The 18956-nt window shown below is 55.0% G+C and overlaps 1 pseudogene; it reads left to right on the top strand.

Moving 5' to 3' along the window:
- The first annotated feature begins 9230 nt into the window (after positions 1 to 9230).
- LOC143660416 (protein N-terminal asparagine amidohydrolase pseudogene) lies at positions 9231 to 10201 on the top strand (annotated as a pseudogene).
- Positions 10202 to 18956: the final 8755 nt, after the last annotated feature.

Here is an 18956-nt window from a genome sequence, read left to right as displayed (position 1 = left end):
CTGGGAGGATGGGTGGGTGGGCCAGGAGGGGCCGGGACTGGCAGGCAAGGAGCCTGGACTTCACCTGTAGACAGAGAACGTGGTCCTTTCAGAAAGGGGACTGGGTAAGGCTGACCCTGTCTTGGGCTTCCCCGAGCCTGCCCGCTTCGAGCCGACTGCTGTCTTGCCCTGTTGCCCCAACAGCCACTGCTGAGACCCCACCTGTTCAAACTCCCCCTTGGCAGGAAACTCTACTCTGAAATGAAATTTGCCTTGAATCACAATATATAAGCACCTCCTGCATGCCGAGGCAGTGGACCGCAAGGCCCCCCGCACGCCACACGGCAGCCCTCAGTGGGTGTCCAAATCCCCGGTCCCAGACTCAGCCCAGCCCAAATGACCACCCCTGTCTCAGGCCCTGGACCTGCATTGTGGTAGGCGACCATGCGCCAAGGTGGAAAGGAAGGTGGGAGGCTGCTTCTGGCTCCCTCCCCCGGCTGCCCCTCGTCCCCGGGTGGCTGCAGTCACTGTTGGTCACATCTGGCAAGGCGCACGCGAGTGGCTGCAGATGTGGGGGGCATGGTTGAATTTCCATCTCATCTTCTCACCATCCTTTGCGGCCTCCTCCCAGCCTGCTCATGTGAATGCATAATTAGCCCGAGCATTCTACCTCGCTAATTTCCAGGCAGGGGACGGGAGTGGAGGGGGCTTAGGAATTTGCATATTAATTTAGCCAAGGGAGAGAAAAATTGTTTACCACTTTCTTCTCGCGATTGCTCACAGAGGACTTAACTCCTTCCTTCTGGTTGTCTGGAGTTGCAGGACGAGGGGGAGCATGGGGCAGGGGGCCGCCGGCTTAGCTCCCAGGGCAGCCCCTGGGGCACGGGGGCTCACCAGCAGGGCCCACCTCGGAGCTGCCTTGGGGTCTGCTCATGGACCCCTGCGCCTTCCCCAGCTGACCCTTACCGTGGTTGGGGGACAGGGGACGCCTGCGTCCCCTGTCCCCTCACCTTCATCAGGGCCCCTGGTACGAGGTGCCATGGGGGAGAAGCTCACAGCCCCCCCAGGCCCCCCAGAGGGGTGGCGTCGCAGGGGAAGGTTGGGCAGAAGGGCGACCCAGGGCAAGGCACCCTTTGAATTTGGAGGGGAAAGAGCGAGTCTCTGTTGGCCTGGCCACGGCAGGCTGCCTGGAGGAGGGGGTACCGCCAGCTTTGTGGGGGGGCGTTTCTTCCAGGGTGGAGCTGGTGAGAAGAAAGGTCTGGGGCAGGGGTATCCGCAGAGGCTGGGGCGCTGGCCAGTATGTCTGGCGGCCAGAGGTCCTCCGGGGCCCCAGCCCCGGGAAGGCAGGTGGGTGGCCGTGGGTGCTGCCATGTTCCCAGCTCGCCGCACTCAATGGAAGGGCCACATCCAAGCATCCTGGACCACATAGGCACAGCAATGGCCCCCACTTGCAGAGCCTCCAACGGACACCTGTGTGGCCTGCCCAGAGCACAGTCCGGGCCCCTCGGGGCAGCCTGCGGGCGTCCTCCAGGAGCAGCAGTCCCGCCAGAGCGCCCACCCCTGCCCAGACACCCGCTCCCCGGCCTGCGGAACCCCAGTGGGAACGGACCTACAGGGGCCTCCGAGACCCCTGCAAGCTCCGGAGCCTTCTGCTGGACCCCAGGGCAGGGGTCTGCAGGGCAGGCTGCTGGGACATCGGGGGCAGCCCCTGGCCCACTGCTGTAGAGGGCAGAGGTCAAGGGCAGCAGAAGCCCAGCTGGCACCGCAGCCCCGGCGTGGGAAGGAGACAAGGCCCGAGAGCTGCAGCCCCCGCCTTGGAGCCCAGCCGTCCAGGGCGGGGAGGACAGTCATGCACAGCCCTGTCTGCACACAGCCAGCCCCAGAGAGGGGAACGGGCTTGGGGTGCACCAGGGACCCAGCAAGGCCTGTGGGTGGCCTGTGACTCGGTCTCAGCCCCAGGCCCGGGGGTCTAAAGAGATGGGGGAGCAGAAACAGGGGGTGCGAGCCCTCTGCCGCCCCCCACGCTTTCTACCCTCCACTCTGCTTGCCCCTGCTCACCCTCCCCAGCCTGACCCAAGGCAGACTTGGCGAAAGCCCAGGTAAGACGGCCAGAGGCCAGTGATGGCCGGGACCCCCGCCCTCCTGCCCCGTGGCACTGGACCCCTGCTCTCAGCTGGGCCTTGCCCTGGGTGGGCTGGGGTCCCTTGTTAGAGAAGCTGATGGAGAAGAGGCACCGAAAGGCCACCCACGGCTCCCAGCCACCGTCAGTGGGCATCACAGCCCCATGTGTCAGCTTGGGCAGGGTCGCAGTGCTGCCTGCCAGCTCCTGGCGTGTTCCATCACGCTTCTCTCGATGCCACCTTCACCTCTGCCTCCTCCCAATATGACAGCCAGCCATCTGCTGTCTGTCCATCCATCCACCCACCTGTCCATCCACACGCCCATCCATCCATCCACCTGTCCGTCCATCCATCCATTATTTGTTGACTTCCTACCGTGTACAAGGCACTGAGGCAAGACGAATAAGACCTTGGCCATGACCCAAGGCGCTCTGCCTGCAAGACGCGCCAACAGCTGTGACTCTGGGGCAGGGGAGGGGCCACTGGGGGCAGGGGCCTGGGACTGTGTGGCCAGGCTGGGGGGCGGGCTGGGGGGGAGATGCGGCCCTGCCCTGGGCACAGCAGGGCTTCCCGGGGCTGCGGCAGGTCAGTGGAAGGCGATGTGCGAACGGGCTCATGTTCTAGACTGTTCTTCAGCATGGCAGAGAGAAGAGTTACCCCCGGCCGAGGCCCAGGCCCAGGGACCACAGCAGGGGGGTCTCTCTTTTTCGGGGAGCGTGTCAGGACAGGGCCGGCCCGCAACGGGGGCACCAGTCACGGCACTCTCCCACAGCCTGGGGGACGGGGGCTGCTGCCCCGCGGTCAGCGCCAGCAGACAGGCGAGCGCCAAGGTTCCCCCTGGCTCGGCACGCTCGGGTAGTGGACGTCCACGAGCCCCCGTGACGTGACCCCCCACTGACGCCCATTCAGGCCCCACCTGCTCCCCCACACCATGCCCACCCGTCCGGCCCCCGCCGCCCCCCACTGAGGGCCCCGGGCACCCTCCACCCCCCCGTCTGGGCAGGGTCACAGGCCCTGGGGCACAGAGCCGTCACCTGGCCACAGCGCCTCGGCCCGCTCCTCGGGACCCAGTGGAATGCAAGGTCAGTGCCCGGCGCAGCACAGAGGCAGCAGGTGGCCGTCCTGGAAGCACTGCTGGGTGGTGGCAGGGACGGCGTCCGGGTGCCGGGGGCCGCGGGCGGGACAGAGACCCGGCAGGACGTGGGCAGGGGTGGACGGGGATGGCGGGCACAGGACAGTCGGGGCCCGGGCGGGGCCGAGGCAGCCTGGGTGAGTGAGGCCGGGACATGGACCCCAGCCCGGGCCGGGCATCCTGTGCAGAGGCTCTGGCCGAGGGCAGCGGCCGGGTCAGGGAGGCAAGTGCAGAGGAGGGAGCCGGCAGCCCCCTACCTCGTCCGTGCGGCAGAGACACGTCGCATGTGGGCAGACCCCACGGACCCCGGGAGGCTCCGGCGGAGCCAGCGGCCCCTGCCTACCCGCAAGCGGCCCAGCCAGCCGAGAGGCACAGCAATCAGCGCTGCGGTTCAGCCCTGCACGGGGCCTCTGCCAGGCACCCCCCTCCCCGCCCCACCACCTGGCCAAGGAAACCCCGTTTGGCCACGAAACCAAACCGCACCCGGTGGGCACTGAGCTCACACGCTCAGCGGCTGCGGGCCCAAGGCCGGGCTCCTGCAGGGCCTCGCGGGGGCCAAGGGGGGCCGTGGGTGGCACTGGCAGGGTGGCTGTGCTGGCCAAGGATTGCCTGGCGCCCAGGCCAGGACTGGCTTTCTCACACATCTCACGCGTGGGAAGCACCTTTTCCCCTCATTGCGGCTGTTGTCACCTGGAGAGGCTACAGGCAGACGCCCAGCCCCCCAGGAGACACTGCCAGAATTCCCGAGCTGGGGAGAGGCCTGGGTCTGCATTGAACACACACCCTGAGTGGTGCCGACACCAGCGCTCCCCGGAGCCCACCTGGACAGGCTCTGCTGCCTCCACTTTGGCTCCCTGCTCCCGCAGAGGAGGGAAGCTTACAGACAGTGGCGTCCCAGGCCCTGCAGTTCGTGCTGGGGGGGGGGGGGGGGGGCGGGGCTGCAGGGTCCCAGGAGTGTCCCAGGCTCTGGGGCTGCTGCAGGGACGAGGAGGCCCCAGGCGAGGGTGAGGGCAGGCCCTGCACTTGGCATGGACATGCAGAGGCCCTGTGCCACAGAGGCCCTGTGCCAGTTGCTGAGTGTGTGAGCTCAGTGCCCACCGGGTGCGGTTTGGTTTCGTGGCCAAACGGGGTTTCTTTGGCCAGAGGGCATGCCGACAGTGGGCATTTTCGTGTGGCCTCGTTTTAGGTGGGGGCCTGGCGTGGGCCACCCCAGAGGGGCTTGGTCAAACGGTCAGCGTCATAGAGTCCCGATACTTCTAGAGTGACTTCAGTGGGTCCTTCTCCCTCAAACTCCACCTGCAGCTCCCGGCTTTCCCTGGGAATGACCTTCTGCAGGGTGGGGGGGCACGGAGGGAGCGCCCCCCCCCGTGCTGTGGATGCCACTCAGGCTCAAGCCACAGAGGGGCCACGTCCTGAGGTCGCTGATGCCCCCGGGGAGACACAGAGAGGCTAAACCACCAGGCCAGGGGCACACAGCCCACTCAGGGCCCCCAGAGACAGACTCGGCCGCCCCCAACTCTGGGCGAGGAAAGGGTTCCGCGCCCCCGAGACCCTGCTGCAGCTGGTGCAACTCAAAGGGCGGGAGAAGCCCAGCCCCAGACCCTTCCTGCCTGAGCTGAGGTCCCTGCACCTCCCCCGAGTCCTCCTGCTGCAGGACGGTGTCGTGCAGGGGGACGCCGACAGGGCCGCCCTCCTGCGGCCACTGTGGTGTAGGGGGATGCTCGTCCGCGGGGTGCGGCACTGGGACCTCAGAGCACCTGCCGAGGGTGCTCAGGACCAGACCAGCACACTGACTCTTGGGGGCCCCAGCCGTATCGGGGGGAGCTCCAGGACCACCGGGCACGAGGCCCGAGAGCTGCTGGGGAGTGGGGAGGCAGCAGAGGGCGGAGGGGGGGCAGCCAAGGGCGGGGGGGTAGCCGAGGGCCGGGGTGGGTGCAGGCACGGCCAGGAGCCTGGAGGGCAGGACGGCGGAGAGGCCAGGGCAGCTCTGGGAAGGGCCTCGCGGTCCCCACCAGGAGCCAGGGTGGCTCCCTGGAGCGGGTTTGGCTGGATGTGCCACCGGCTGCCACCTCATACCCACCCCAGGCTCCTTTTCGGTCATTACGAGCCCCGGGCTGACGGGTGGGGGACGCCAGCCCAGAAAAAACTGAGGACCCACCTCAGCCCAGTGGGAGCCCAGCTCTCAGCCGGGACGCCTCTTGGGGAGCAGGGGTCCTGCCTGCCCCCCATTGCTCTGGGCCAGGCTGAGCAGGTGCCAAACTGACCTGCAGCCCAGAAGGCCCGGAGGTCAGAGCACGGGAGAGGTGGAGGGATGAGGCCGGGCAGGGGCAGGCGGGACAGGGAGACACGGCACAGAGTCGCCTCCCTGGGGCTGCTGTGGCTCAGATCTGCTTCCTGTGGGTGGGTGGCACTCCTGCTCCCCGACAGAGGGGGCAGCTGACCCTCCCACCCCCCGGGGCCCTTCTGGGAGGATCCCTGGCTGGGCAGCCATGAGGCTGGGGGAGCAGGGGTCACAGGGCCCCGAGGGACAGTGGCCGGGAGGCAGGTGGGGCCCGGTCAGCGCCACTGCTGTCCACCTCACGCCTCGCACAAGCCGCCTACTGACACCCCCGCCATGCTGTGAATGCAGCAGTGCCGGGTGCTGGGGGCGGCTGAGGGTCTTCAGGGAAACGGTGGGTGGCAGAGTGATGCCAGCCCAGGGAGTCACTGCCTGGGGCCCTCCCCACCACGGCGTGGACCCCCAGCCAGGCCTCGGGGATTCTGCTGGGGCCACCAGGAGGCTGGGCGAGGACAGTGCACCCCCAAGAGCCCGCGAACCCAGCGGGGTTCCCCCAGCCCCAGGCCTGGGGCGGGAGCCTAGATCCCTGGGTACCTCCTGCACCCTTGGTGCAGCTGGAGGGCGGCTCCGAGGGTGCGGCGCGCGGAGGGTTAAGCGCTCAAGCTCCTCTGTCTGCACCGTGCATCCCGCGCCTCATTTGCATACTGCAGCGTGTGCTCAATTAAAATGAACTTTTAATTTCTTCTAAGTAAATTACTTCTTGCCGCTACGTGAGGCACACAAATGTCGGAATAATGGGGTGCCTTAATGAGCTGGGGGGGCGGGGCCCACTGGGAGGAGCCCCAGGAACACATGTCCACCCGTTCGCCGGCATGGACAGACCCACGGACGCACAGCCCATGGACCCGCTTTGCGAAACTCCCCCTCTGCGCCCAGGCCGGCGCCCCACGCTCAGCCTGGCCATTGGCAAGGACGGTCAGGTGGACACGGACACACAGACGCACCACGGATCCTGGCCAAGACCCGCACCTCTCCGTGTGCTGCTACCCAGCTGGCAAGGCGGGAACAGGCAGGGCCCAAGAGGACAGGGCCAGCCCGGGGCGGCGGGGAGCATGGGCTGGGGGTGGGGGGCACCCACAGGAGAGAGGAGGAAGCGGGGCTGCCCCAGGCACACGGGCGCCTGGCCCTACCGCTGCCCGCCCACCCGCCCTGCAACCCCGCGCGGCCTTGGGTCAGCACCGGAGACAGCGTCAGGCCCACGGGGCAGCTCTGAGCCCCGGGGGATGCAGGGGCAGGGCTGGGCTGGGCGAGGATGTGCAGGAGATGTGACCACTGGTCAGAGACCCCTCCCGCAAGGCCTGCCCCCTCCAGGGGAGGCAGCAGGGGCAGCATGGAGCACGCGGCCCTGGACAAGCCTCTGCGGCCCTCAGCGCCCCAGTGACTCGGGCAGGATGCCCGGCACAGGCTGGGAGGGCCCCTAAGGCTGTGTTCACCCTGTGCTGGGCGGGCACCCACAAAACGCCCTTTCCTGTCCTTGGCCGTTACTGCCCCCTCTCCTCCCTGGGGTGCCTCTTGGCCCTAAGTGCCCCAAGCCGCTGGACTCTCCCAGGACATGCTGCCTGTGACACAAGCTGGGTGTGCCCTGCCAAAGGCCCTGGGACTGCCCGGGGACATGGCTCGGGGGCTCCTTCTGGAAGATTTCTGCATCTAAGACCAAGCAGCCCAGCTCCAGGGGAGGCTGCGCCCTGTCCCTCAGTCCCACGAGCTTGGGGCACCCACCAACTTCACTTTCCCTTGACAGTGAGACTCCCATGTGGGCCTGGGAGAGGGGTTGGGGCCCCGAGGCCTGGCTGCCTTCTGCAGAGGAGAGGGATCGGCCGGGGTGACCTCTCCGAGCCTCCGGCTAGGACACTCTGGGGGTCTCAGTGTCTTCCCCAAACGCCAGGGGCACCGTTGTCATGCAGGGTCCAGTGACCCAGCCACATCTGCCAACCCCCTGAGGGACAAGTTGCCTTGTCCTGGAGCCACCCTTGCCCTTTGGTTGCTGCATTAGTAAGAGCTGCCCTGGGCCCATGGGGCAGTGAGGAGCTGCAGCATTGGGGCACCCCTCCAGCCCCCACCACTGTGGAAGCAGCACCCAGCTCCCAGCCCTCGGTCAGGGGGCTCCTCACAGGGACAAAGTCATTGGCTGCTGCTGACTCCAAGGCTCTGTAAGATAAGGGCTGGGAACACGGTGCCACTGAACCCTAGAAAACTCCTACTCAACTTCCAAAGCCCTGCTCAAAGGTCACCAAGTGTCTTTAGATTTCCCTGTTCAGCCCCATCTCCAGGGCAGAATTGCTTTCACCCCCCAAATCTACAGCCTTTGCCCCCACAAATGCACATAGGTGCTTGGGGCTCCTGGTCCAGGGAGCCTGGCCCGGAGGCTTTCGACTCACAGCTGCTAAACCCAAACCAGCTTGAGTGACACCCGGCTGCCCAGAGACCCCAGTGAGGCCTCACCTGGAGCCCTGTCATCGTGTCCATCAGGGACAACCCCATCCCCAAGGCCACCCCCAGGCAGACCCCACGGGGTACTGGGGACCCTCCTGCTCCTGTCTGGGGCACAGAGAACAAAGCTGAGCCAAAAACGGGAGCCAGGTGGGAAGAAAGGTTTTCTAGAACTTTCTCAGCTCACGTGAAGCCGGCACAAGCCACTTTCCCAGTGGGGGTGCGCCGCACTGGCGCAGAGGGCTCTCCCAGAAAGAAGGCGTACTCCTGCCTTGTGGGGGGTTCAGCAGTGAGGGGGCTGGGGGGGCCTCCCGGGGGTCTGCGGGGGTAACTGCGGGTGCCGAGGGTGTGTCGTCAGAGCCGTCACCCCCTGCTCAGATGTCCCCGCCTCCTGCCGTGGGGGCCCATCTTCCTGCCCCATCCAGCACCTGTGCCTTTAAGACAACGGCCTCTGCACAGGCCCCTCACTGTGCTGCCAGCCTCACGGCTCTGGATGGCGCTGACAATTACCGCCTCCCTGGCAGCTGGTGTGTGTGCGTGTGCGTGTGTGCGTGTGTGCATGTGCACATGAGGTGATTGGAGCCCAGCCTTCCCCCATCGCTGAAATTTACATTGAACCACAAATTAATTTCATAATTTTTCCCTTTCTAATTATGCCAACATCTGCCGCACTGCCAAGCTGTGCGCATGCATTTTAATATCCCACCCCCACCCCCCACCCCCCAGCAGCCCTGCCTGTCTCTGCACTGAACTTTTCAGTAATTATCGCCAAGGGAAGATCTTGACTTCCATAGCTCTCGTCTTTGAAGAGAGAGAGCGAGGGAAAGCGAGAAAGGGGGTAATGAGAGAGGAGAGGCAGGAAAAGGGGGGGGGCATGGGGGAGAAAGACAGACAGGAGGAGAGGAGGGGGACAGGCAGGTCTCGGGAGAGCCGTGGGGATCTGAAAGGAGAAAAGAGGTGAGGACAAAATGGGAGGGCGAGAGAGCAGGAAGGTGGGAGGAAGCAGGAATGGCGAGGGAGAGGGGGCAGGCGGGAGGGGAGCTCGCGGGTGCAGCCGCAGCCCCGGGGGCCCAGGGAAATGTGAAAGGCCGTGACTCAGTCTGGCCAGGGCCATGGCTCCTGGGAGCACAGGGCCAAGGCCGGGAGTGGACACCCGGGGTGCTGGGGAAAGAGCCCTCGGAGCTGGGGAGGCCACCGCCTCCCTGGGCCTGCCTGGGCGGCCGTGTCCGCGATGCCGCTGTTCGTCGAGGGGCGGCGAGTGTGGCTGCCACAGTCCGCCTGGGACCTCGTACGAGCCCACCCGCCTCTGGAGGAAAGAGCCAGAGTCCTCAGAGGACCTCTCAGAGGTCCCAACAAGTGGGACCCCAGGGCCTTCTGTATGTTCAGCAAAGACAGCTTGCAGTGACCTCCCCAAAGGATGGCTCCATCTCCATTCTGGGTTCTGATGATGCCACCACTTGTCACATTGTGGTCCTGAGGCACACAGGTAATGCGGCTACCTGCTTGACACACTGCGATGGAACCGACACCAAAACTGAGGTCCCCTTGATCATGAACTCCATAAAATCCTTTTCCAACCACACTCAGTGTGGAAGGCTGGAAGTACAGCTCGTGGGAGGCTTCAGTGACGATAGGCAGTTGTCACAAAAACTTACTCATCAACTTCTTAGTGAATTTGACAGGCAAGAAGATGATATTCACTTGGTGACGTTATGTGTGACAGAATTAAATGACCGAGAAGAAAATGAAAAACACTTTCCAGTAATTTATGGCATTGCTGTCAACATTAAAACTGCAGAGATTTACAGAGCCTCCTTTCAAGATAGAGGGCCAGAGGAGGAGCTGCGTGCCGCGCGAGCTCTGACAGGAGGACCTGTGATTAGCATATATGATGCAAAGACAGAACAACTTCGTATAGGACCGTATTACTGGATGCCATTTCCACATGTGGATTTCTGGTTGCAGCAAGATGATAAGCAAACACTAGAGAACCTTTCCACATCCCCTCTGGCTGAGCCTTCCCATTTTGTTGAACATATCAGATCTATCTTGGTGTTTTTAAAAAAATACCCATCTCCTACTAACACGCTGTTTCCTGGAAATAAAGCTCTACTCTACAAAAAAAATGAAGATGGCTTATGGGAAAAGATCTCTTCTCCAGGAAGCTAAAACTAGGAATTACCAAATAAAGCAACTTTTTTGACATGACAGAGACCATTGGTGGGGTTGAAAAGACCATGACTTTGTAATCTGTACCAGCTGCATCTTAGGCCTCCTTCCTCGGACCTCCTCCCGGACGCACGGCAGGCCACGCCCCACCCCTGCTGACGGGGGTCCAGCCCGGGTGCCTCGCCTGCGCCGTGGGTTGGAGTGGGTGCTCAGGCTCACTCCCCCGGGCCCGCGGCCAGGAGCTCGTTATCACCAGCCCCAGAGCACGGTAGGCACCCCAGGACTTTTAGGTCAAAAACATGAAATAACAGCATACGTGACCGAATTTCCTGGGGCCCATTTCCTTGACCAGAAAACAAAGGTCTGGGCCTCCAAGAGTCAGGGGCACTGTCCTGAGTGTTTAAACGCCTGCCCAGCCTATGAGTGGTCCACAGAGGCTGGGAAAGCAGGCATGTCAGCAATAACTCAGAGAAGCACACATCTGTTGAAGCCAGAGTGGATTTTTGGGGTGCAGTCCAGAGTCCCTGACCCCCGAGACCTTCACAGTCAAGAACAGGACGTGCCGGCCACCGAGGCCCCGTGGGAATGTGCTAGGGCTTAGAGTGGAGACCCCTGCGGAGGGGTTGGGAAGCGTCACCGCCAACGCAGCCCCTGAGCAGGGTCCTGAGAGTGAGAAGCGACCTGAGGTGTCCTCAGAACGGAAATGACAAAAGGGGGGAAAGCAGGTTACAAAACAGAGGGTGAGCTCTGTGTCTAGCCGTGTCAAAAAGGCAAACTGGGGGCAGGCCACGGTGGCTCAGCAGGTAAGAGTGCTTGCCTGCCATGCCCGAGGACCCAGGTTCGATTCCTGGTGCCTGCCCATGTTAAAAAAAAAGAGGCAAATTGGTATCAGACGCGCCCTCCTGCTGCAAACAGCTATTTACCTGGATAAAATGTACACGGCAGCTGCCAGGCTGTGGTCCTGGAGCTCTCCACTTACACCAGAACCCCAGCTGCAAACACTTGCCAGACAACAGCACTGGGAAGTGGAGCCCAGTGGGTGCAGTGTTCTCTCTGGGTAGAAGACACAGAGGTGAAGTTTGGGGGTGCTGAGGTGCCTGCCACTTGCAGGGTACAGGGGGGAGGGGCTGCGAAAGGAGGCCAGAAATGTTCACAGGGTCCCTGAGCCTGTGTCGGCGCGCTAAGCTGTGCACGCGCAGGGAAGGACTTCGCAAGGCTGGCGGAGCACAGCTATCAGGGCTGTGAGTTTAGTGGAAACCTCAGAAGAGACAGAGAGCTGGGATACATGGCAGAGTCCAAACAGCGAGAGAGAAAAGAGACCTCACCGGAATCACCGGGGTTGAGCTGGAACCTGGAAAGGCACGTCGGGTTAGCACTATCCCGTCCCAAGGGGAAGGCTTGCTTGAGAACCTGCCCTAACAAAGGCTTACACCAAGCATTACAGGTCACGCCGAGCTGCCAGAGAACTAACTCTCTGCCAGAACAAAGATCAACACTCTTTACAGAAGACAGCACAAGCCATACTCTCAACAGTATAGCAGTTACAGTGTCCAGCATACAATAAAAAATGACCAGGGACATGGGACCCATACCCAGGAAGAAAAAGCAGTCAACATAACAGACCCAAAGAGGATGAGATGCTTGATTTAGAAGACCAGGCCTTAAAAGAAAGACGCATAAACAGACCGGTAACCTTAACAGAGAATGGAAAAAATCTAATGGAAAATCTAAAGCTAAAAAACACAGTCTGAAAGGAAAACTCCTGGATGGCCCAGTTGTGGAGTGGATGATGGAAGAAATGACACTGAACTTGAAGATGGATTTTTTTAACACCCAAATTTAAACACAGAAAGAAAAAGTTTGAAAAAAATAAAGAAACTCAGTGACCTGTGAGAGAATATCCAAGAGTCTAACATATAAATATTCCTAGAAGGAGAAAAAGAAATTGGGCAGAAAAAAGTAATTGAAGATATAGCAACTAAAAGTTCTGAGCATGATGAAAAATACCAACCCACCCATCAATAAAGCCAAACACAAAGAAACCATAACCAAGAATATTATAGTCAATTTACTAAAACTAAAGACAAAAGCTACTGGTGAAAAAAGCACACATCGCGTAGAAGGGAACACAGATAAGAAACCTACTGATTTTTCATAAGAAACAATGTAAGCCAAGAAGACAATGGTGTGACCTCTTTAAAGGGTTAAAATTAAAAACCATGGACCTAGAATTCTATATTCAGCAAAAAATATCCTTTAAGACTAAAGGTGAGGAAGGGAGGATTTGGGAGAATGGCAGAGAACGAAATGCCAGGAAATAGGCCCCATCACCAAAACAACCGCTGAGCTGGCAGGAACTTCCTCTCCAGGGCAGGACCCCTGCCCTCCGGTTTTGTCAATCCAGAGCTCAAGTTGGCACGTGCCTCTATAGATCTCCAGGCTCTGTGTGCCCACTTTTTTTAGGGTCCAGCCTTTTCAAGTACTTTGTGCTGTCTGACTCAAAAAGCCTCTGGGTTTTTTTGTTTTGTTTTGTTTTTTCTGCCAGCCCTGCCCCCTCTCTGCCAGGGCTAAAACTCCAAGACCTTTAGCTCTTATCCAGGTTTATCTGAGCCGGGAGCCTGTGTTCCGTGGTCAGAAGTTGTGAATGAATTCCACAATTGGAGCTTGGTTGCTCAGCCCCTGCTGCTGGTAGAGTCCTTTTCCTGTCCCCTCTGGGAAGCAGCCTGTGAGGAGGGGCACCAGTGGCTGGACTTGGGGACTCACAGTTCTCAGCGGGATCGCAGCCAGTCCAGCTGGTCCAGACTGGGGTACGCTGTGTGTCTGGTCACTGATGTGGCCCCAGTAGTTGTTCTGTCCTGTTCCTGGCTATTTACTAGCTACTCCAGAGGACGAACTAAATCCTACCTCTCATGAAACCACCATCTCGGCCCCAATTGTATTAGCTTTTCGGCAGGAACTTCCTGAATCAACCATTTAGGAACCCTGGAGTGTATTAGGACACTGTGCAGCATTCAGGCAGCAGCTGGAGGAAGAGACTGGTAAATTCCAGGAGCTATTGGTGAAATCCCCTCTGCTCCCACCACGGGGAGGCGGCAATGGGTCCTGCAGCCGGGCTCCTGGTACCAGGTGGGCTGGGGGCCGGTCACCGAGCACTGCTTCAGGGCAGCGGCTGCAGATTGTGGGGGCCGGTGTCTCCAGTTCCAACCCCCTGGAGGAACACAGAAGGGGAGGCCAGAGAAGCAGCTCCTATTGTTGTTTTCTAGCCTTAACAGTCTCCATTCCTCATTTGGAAGCAATAATAGTTTGGAAAACTCACAAATTAAGGGCTCCAGTTCTCAACAACAAAATTTAAAACTGAACAAACAAACAAACAAAAACCCTTTGTAATCTCAAGGGAGTGGGAGAACCAGATTTCCAGGGTCATAACAAAACTCAGAATGTCCAATTCTCCATGAAAAATTACAAAACACACAAAGAAACGGGAACACACAGCATGTTCACAGGAGAGAAAGTATTTGCCAGAAACCGTCCTCAAAGAAGCTTATACATTGAAACTATTAGCTAAAGACTTTAAATCAATCATCTTAAATATGATAAATGAGCTAAAGGATTCCATACACAAAAAACTAAAGGAAATTAGGAAAATATGACTGGACAAAATAAAGAGATGGAAATTATAAAAAAGGAACCAAATAGACATTTCAGAGCTACAAGGTACAGTAATGGAAATGAAAAATTCATTCCATGACTTTAACAGCAGATTTGAACAGGCAGAAGAAAGGACCAGCACAGTCGAAGATAATTCTGTAGGAATTCCCCACTATGAGGAAGAGAAAGAAAAAATAATGAAAAGAAATCAACAAAGCCTGAGGGACCTGTGGGAGACCATCAAGCAACCAGCACACACCACTGGAGTCCCAGGAGAATGAGAGAGGGGACAGAACAAGTATTTGAAGAAAAAATGGTGAAAACTTCCCAAATCTGATGAAACATTCCATCTTGGAAGTGCAATGAACTCCAACCAGGGTAGACTCTACGAGATTACACCAAGACACATTATAGCAAAATTGTGAAAATCCAAAGACAAAGAGAGGATTGTGAAAGCAGGAAGAAAGAAGTGACTTGTTACACACAAGGGAATCCAATAAGATTAACAGCAGATTTCTCATCAGAAACCATGGAGGCCAGAAGACATGTTTTTTTTTTAATTTCCTTTTTTCATTAAAAAGTTATCATGGTAGTTAGGGTCAGGTGTCAACTGGGCCAGGTGAAGGTGCCTAGATCTATTGCTGTGAACATGAGCCAATGGTATGTGAACCTCATCTGTTGCTCATTATATCTGCAGTCGGCCAGGAGGCGTGCCTGCTGCAATGAATGATGTTTGATTTAATTGGCTGGTGCTTAAATGAGAGAGCTCAATGTAGCACAGCGCAAGCAGTTCAGCACACCTCATCTCAGCACTTGCAGCTCAGCTCAGGCCTTTGGAGATGCAGAAATAAATCACCCCGGGGAAAGCTGTTCGAACCCAGAGGCCTGGAGAGAAGACCAGCAGAGATCACCTTGTGCCTTCCCACGGAAGAAAGAACCTCAGTTGAAAGTTAGCTGCCTTTGCTCTGAAGAACTATACATTTTTAGCTAAATAAATCCCCTTTTATTCAAAGTAATCCATCTCTGGTGTGTTGCATTCTGGCAACTAGCAAACTAGAACAGTTATCAACCAAGAATTCTATATCTGGCAAAATTATTTTTTCAAAAATGAAGGAGAAATTTAAAAATTTACAAAAAAACAAATGCCAAAAATGTTCATTATCAGAGGACCTGCCCTACAAGAAAAGCTATAGAGAATCTTTCAGGCTGAAATGAAAGGACACTAGACAGTTAACTTAAAGCCATAAAATGAAATGGAGAATATTGGTAAAGACAGCTATGCAGATAAATATAAACTCCTGCATCACTGTACTTTGCGTTTGTAACCGCTTTTTTCCACTATATAACTTAAAGAGAAAATGTGTAAAATAACAATTAAATCTATGTTAAAGGGCATACAACATACAAAGATGTAATTTGAGAAAATAAAAATATAAAGGAGGAAAGACAGAGATATGTAGGAGCAGAGAGTTTGCATATTACTGAGACCAGGATGGTACCAGTCAAAATAGGTTATTAATTCAAGATGTTCATTGTAACTACAAAGGTGATCATTAAAAAAAAAGCTAGATACCCAGAGAAAGGAAAGAAGGAGGGAATCAAAATGGTATATTACAAAAAGGAACTTGTTCTCACCAACCAAAGCTACCAGAACACAACACACCAGAGACGGATTAGCTTTCAATAAAAGGGGATTTATTTAGTTTAAAACATATAGTTCTTCAGAGGAAAGGCAGCTAACTTTCAACTGAGGTTCTTTCTTATACGGGAAGGCACAGGGAGATCTCTGCTGGCCTTCTCTCCAGGCCTCTGGGTTCCTACAGCTTTCCCTGGGGTCATTCCTTTCTGCATCACCTGCAAGTGCTGAGATGAGGTGTGCTGAGCTGCTTGGGTTGTGCTGCGTTGAGCTCTCTCTTTTAAGCTTCCGATGAATTAAATTAAACTTCACTCGCCGAAGAAACACTCCCCTTAGAGACCGCAGATGTCATCAGCCACAGATGAACTTCACAAGCTAATAATTCAAATCCACGGCCACAGAACCAGGCACCTTCACCTGGCCAGGTTGACACCTGAACCTGACTACCATGCAACTAAATTCAAAAGAGAAAGTAGTGAAGTAATTGAGGAACAAAAAACATACAAAATATACAGGAAACAAATGATGAATGGCAGAATAAATCCTTCCTTCTCAGTTATTACCTTAAATGTCAATGGATTAAACACCCCTAAAGGAAGAGAATGGAAGATTAGGTGAAAACGCATGGTCTGTCTATATGCTATCTGCAACACACCCACGTTAGGCACAAAGATACAAAGGGGTCGGAAGTAAAAGGGTGGAAAAAAACATTCCATACAAACAGCAATTAAAAGAAAGCCAGAGTGGCCAAATTATTGTCAGACAATGTAGAGTTTAAGTAAAAAAGACTATGAGAGACAATGCAGGGCATTATATATGATAAAAGATTCAAGCCAGCTGAAAGATATAACAATTATGAACATATATGCACCTTACAAGAGAATATATGAAGCAAAAATTGAGAGATTGAAGAGAGAAATAGTTCTACAATACTTGTTAGAGACTTTAATAGGTCACTGTCAGTAACTGATAGAATATCTAAAACCCAAGAATATTGAAATAAAGGACACGAATAACACTATTAACTAATTAGACCTAATGGACATATAAATTAGGAAGGACAGCGATACCCAGGAGCAGAATTTATATCTCACTCCATCTAACAACAGCACATGCACATTCTTTTTTTTTTTTTTTTTTTTTAAAGAGGGAGGAAGGGAAGGAAAGACAGAGAGAAGGAAGGAAGGAAGGGAGGAAGAAAGGGAAACATCTTTAAACATTTTCTTGTTTTATTGTATTTTGTTTGTTTGTTACATGGACTGGGGCCGGGAATCGAACCGAGGTCCTCCGGCATAGCAGGCAAGCACTTTGCCCGCTGAGCCACCGCGGCCCACACATGCACATTCTTAACTGCACATGAAACATTTTCCAGGATAGACTATATTTTAGGCTGCAAATAAAACTGTAATAAATTTTAAAATATTGAAATCATACAAAGTATCTTTTTGGACCACAAGGGAATAAAGCTAGAAATTAATAACAAAAGGAAAACTTGGAAATGTACAAATGTGGAAATTGAACAACACCCTGTTCTAGTCTGCTAGCTGCTGGAATGCAATATACCTGAAATGGAATGGCTTTTAAAAAGGGGAATTTAATAAGTTACAGTTCTAAGGCCATGAAAATGTCCCAATTAAAGCAAGTCTATAAAAAAGTTCAATCTAAGGCATCCAGGGAAAGATACCTTGGTTCAAGAAGGCCGATGAAGGTCAGGGTTTCTCTCTAAGTGGAAAGGCACATGGTGAACACGGCATCTGCTAGCTTCCTCTCCAGGCCTCTTGTTCCATGACGCTCCCCCAGGGGCATTCTCCTTCATATCCAAAGGTCAATGGTCGGAGGACTGTCTGCTTCATGGCTCTCGTCATTCTGTCGTCCTTCTCTGCTCTTTCAGAATCTCCAGCTTTCTCCAAAATGTTTCCTCTTTTATAGGATTCCAGTAAACTGCTCAAGATCCACCCAAATGGGTGGAGACGCGTCCCCATGCAATCAAGTTTAATGCCCACAATTGATTGAGTCACATCTCCGTGGAGATAACATAATCAAGTTTCCAACCTATAATACTGAATAGGGATTAGAAGAAACTGTTGCTCCCACGAGATTGATTAGGATTAAAACATGGCTTTTCTAGGGCACATAAACCTTTTCAAACCAGCACAATACTGTTGAACAAGCAATGGGTCAAAGAAGAAATCACAAGGGAAATTATCTTGAGAAGAATAAAAACAAAAACACAGCATTCCTAAATTTATAGGATATAATGAAGACGATGCTCTGAGGGAAATTTATACCTCTAAAGGCCTACATTAGGAAAAGAAGAAAGACCCCAAACCAATAACCTAACTTCACACATATGGAAACTTGAGTGAGAAGACCACACTAAACCAAAATTAGTAGAAGGAAGGAAATAGTAAAGACTAGAGCAGAGACAAATGAAATAGAGAACAGAAAACAATAGAGGGAATCAACAGAACCGAAATCGGTACTTTGAGAAGATGAATAAAATCAACCCTTTAGCAAGACTGACAAAAAAGAAATGAGGACACAAATAACTAAAATCAGGATTGAAACTGGCGATATTACTACCAGCCTTTCAGAAATAAAAAGAATTATGAGAGTTCTATGAACAATTATATGGCAACAAGTTAGAAAACTTGAATGAAATGGGCAAATTCCTTGAAAGATACAGATTACCTGATACAGCACAAGAGGCCATAGGAAATCTCGACAGATTTATAATAAGTAAAGAGATCGAGTCAGTAATTAAAAATTTACCAACAAAGGAAAGTCCAGGACCTGATGGTTCCACTGATGAATTCTATCAAACATTTAAAGAGGAGCCAACAAACTAACCTTCTCAAACTTTTCCTCAAAAAAAGAAGAGAAGGGATTACTTCCTGACTCATTCTAAGAGGCCAGCATTATTCTGATCCAAAAGCCGCACAAAAAGTACGGGAAAGTAAAGCTGCCAACCAGTATCCCTTATAATGTCGATGAAAAAATCTTCAACAGAGTAGTGGCACACAGAAACCAACAGTCTATTAAAAGGATTATACACTCTGAACAAGTGGGTTTTTACCCAGGAATGCAAGGATGGATGGATGGTGGGTGAGTGGTGGGTGGATGGATGGATGGAGGGTGGGTGGATGGATGGATAGATGGTGAATGGGTGGATGGTGGGTGGATGGATGGATGGTGGGTGGATGGATGGATGGTGAATGGGTGGATGGTGGGTGGATGGATGGTGGATGGATGGATGGATGGTGGGTGGGTGGATGGATAGTGGATGGATGGTGGGTGGATGGATGGTGGGTGGGTGGATGGATGGATGGTGAATGGGTGGATGGATGGTGGGTGAGTGGATGGAGGGTGGGTGGATGGATGGTGGGTGGATGGATGGATGGTGGGTGGATGGATGGAGGGTGGGTGGATGGATGGATGGTGAATGGGTGGATGGTGGGTGGATGGATGGTGGATGGATGGATGGTGGGTGGGTGGATGGTGGGT

This window comes from Tamandua tetradactyla, chromosome 16, assembly GCF_023851605.1.
Source record: "Tamandua tetradactyla isolate mTamTet1 chromosome 16, mTamTet1.pri, whole genome shotgun sequence".
Classification (NCBI taxonomy): Eukaryota; Metazoa; Chordata; class Mammalia; order Pilosa; family Myrmecophagidae; genus Tamandua; species Tamandua tetradactyla.
The sequence above is the reverse complement of the archived record's forward strand: the minus strand, read 5'-3'. Positions and strand labels throughout refer to the sequence as shown.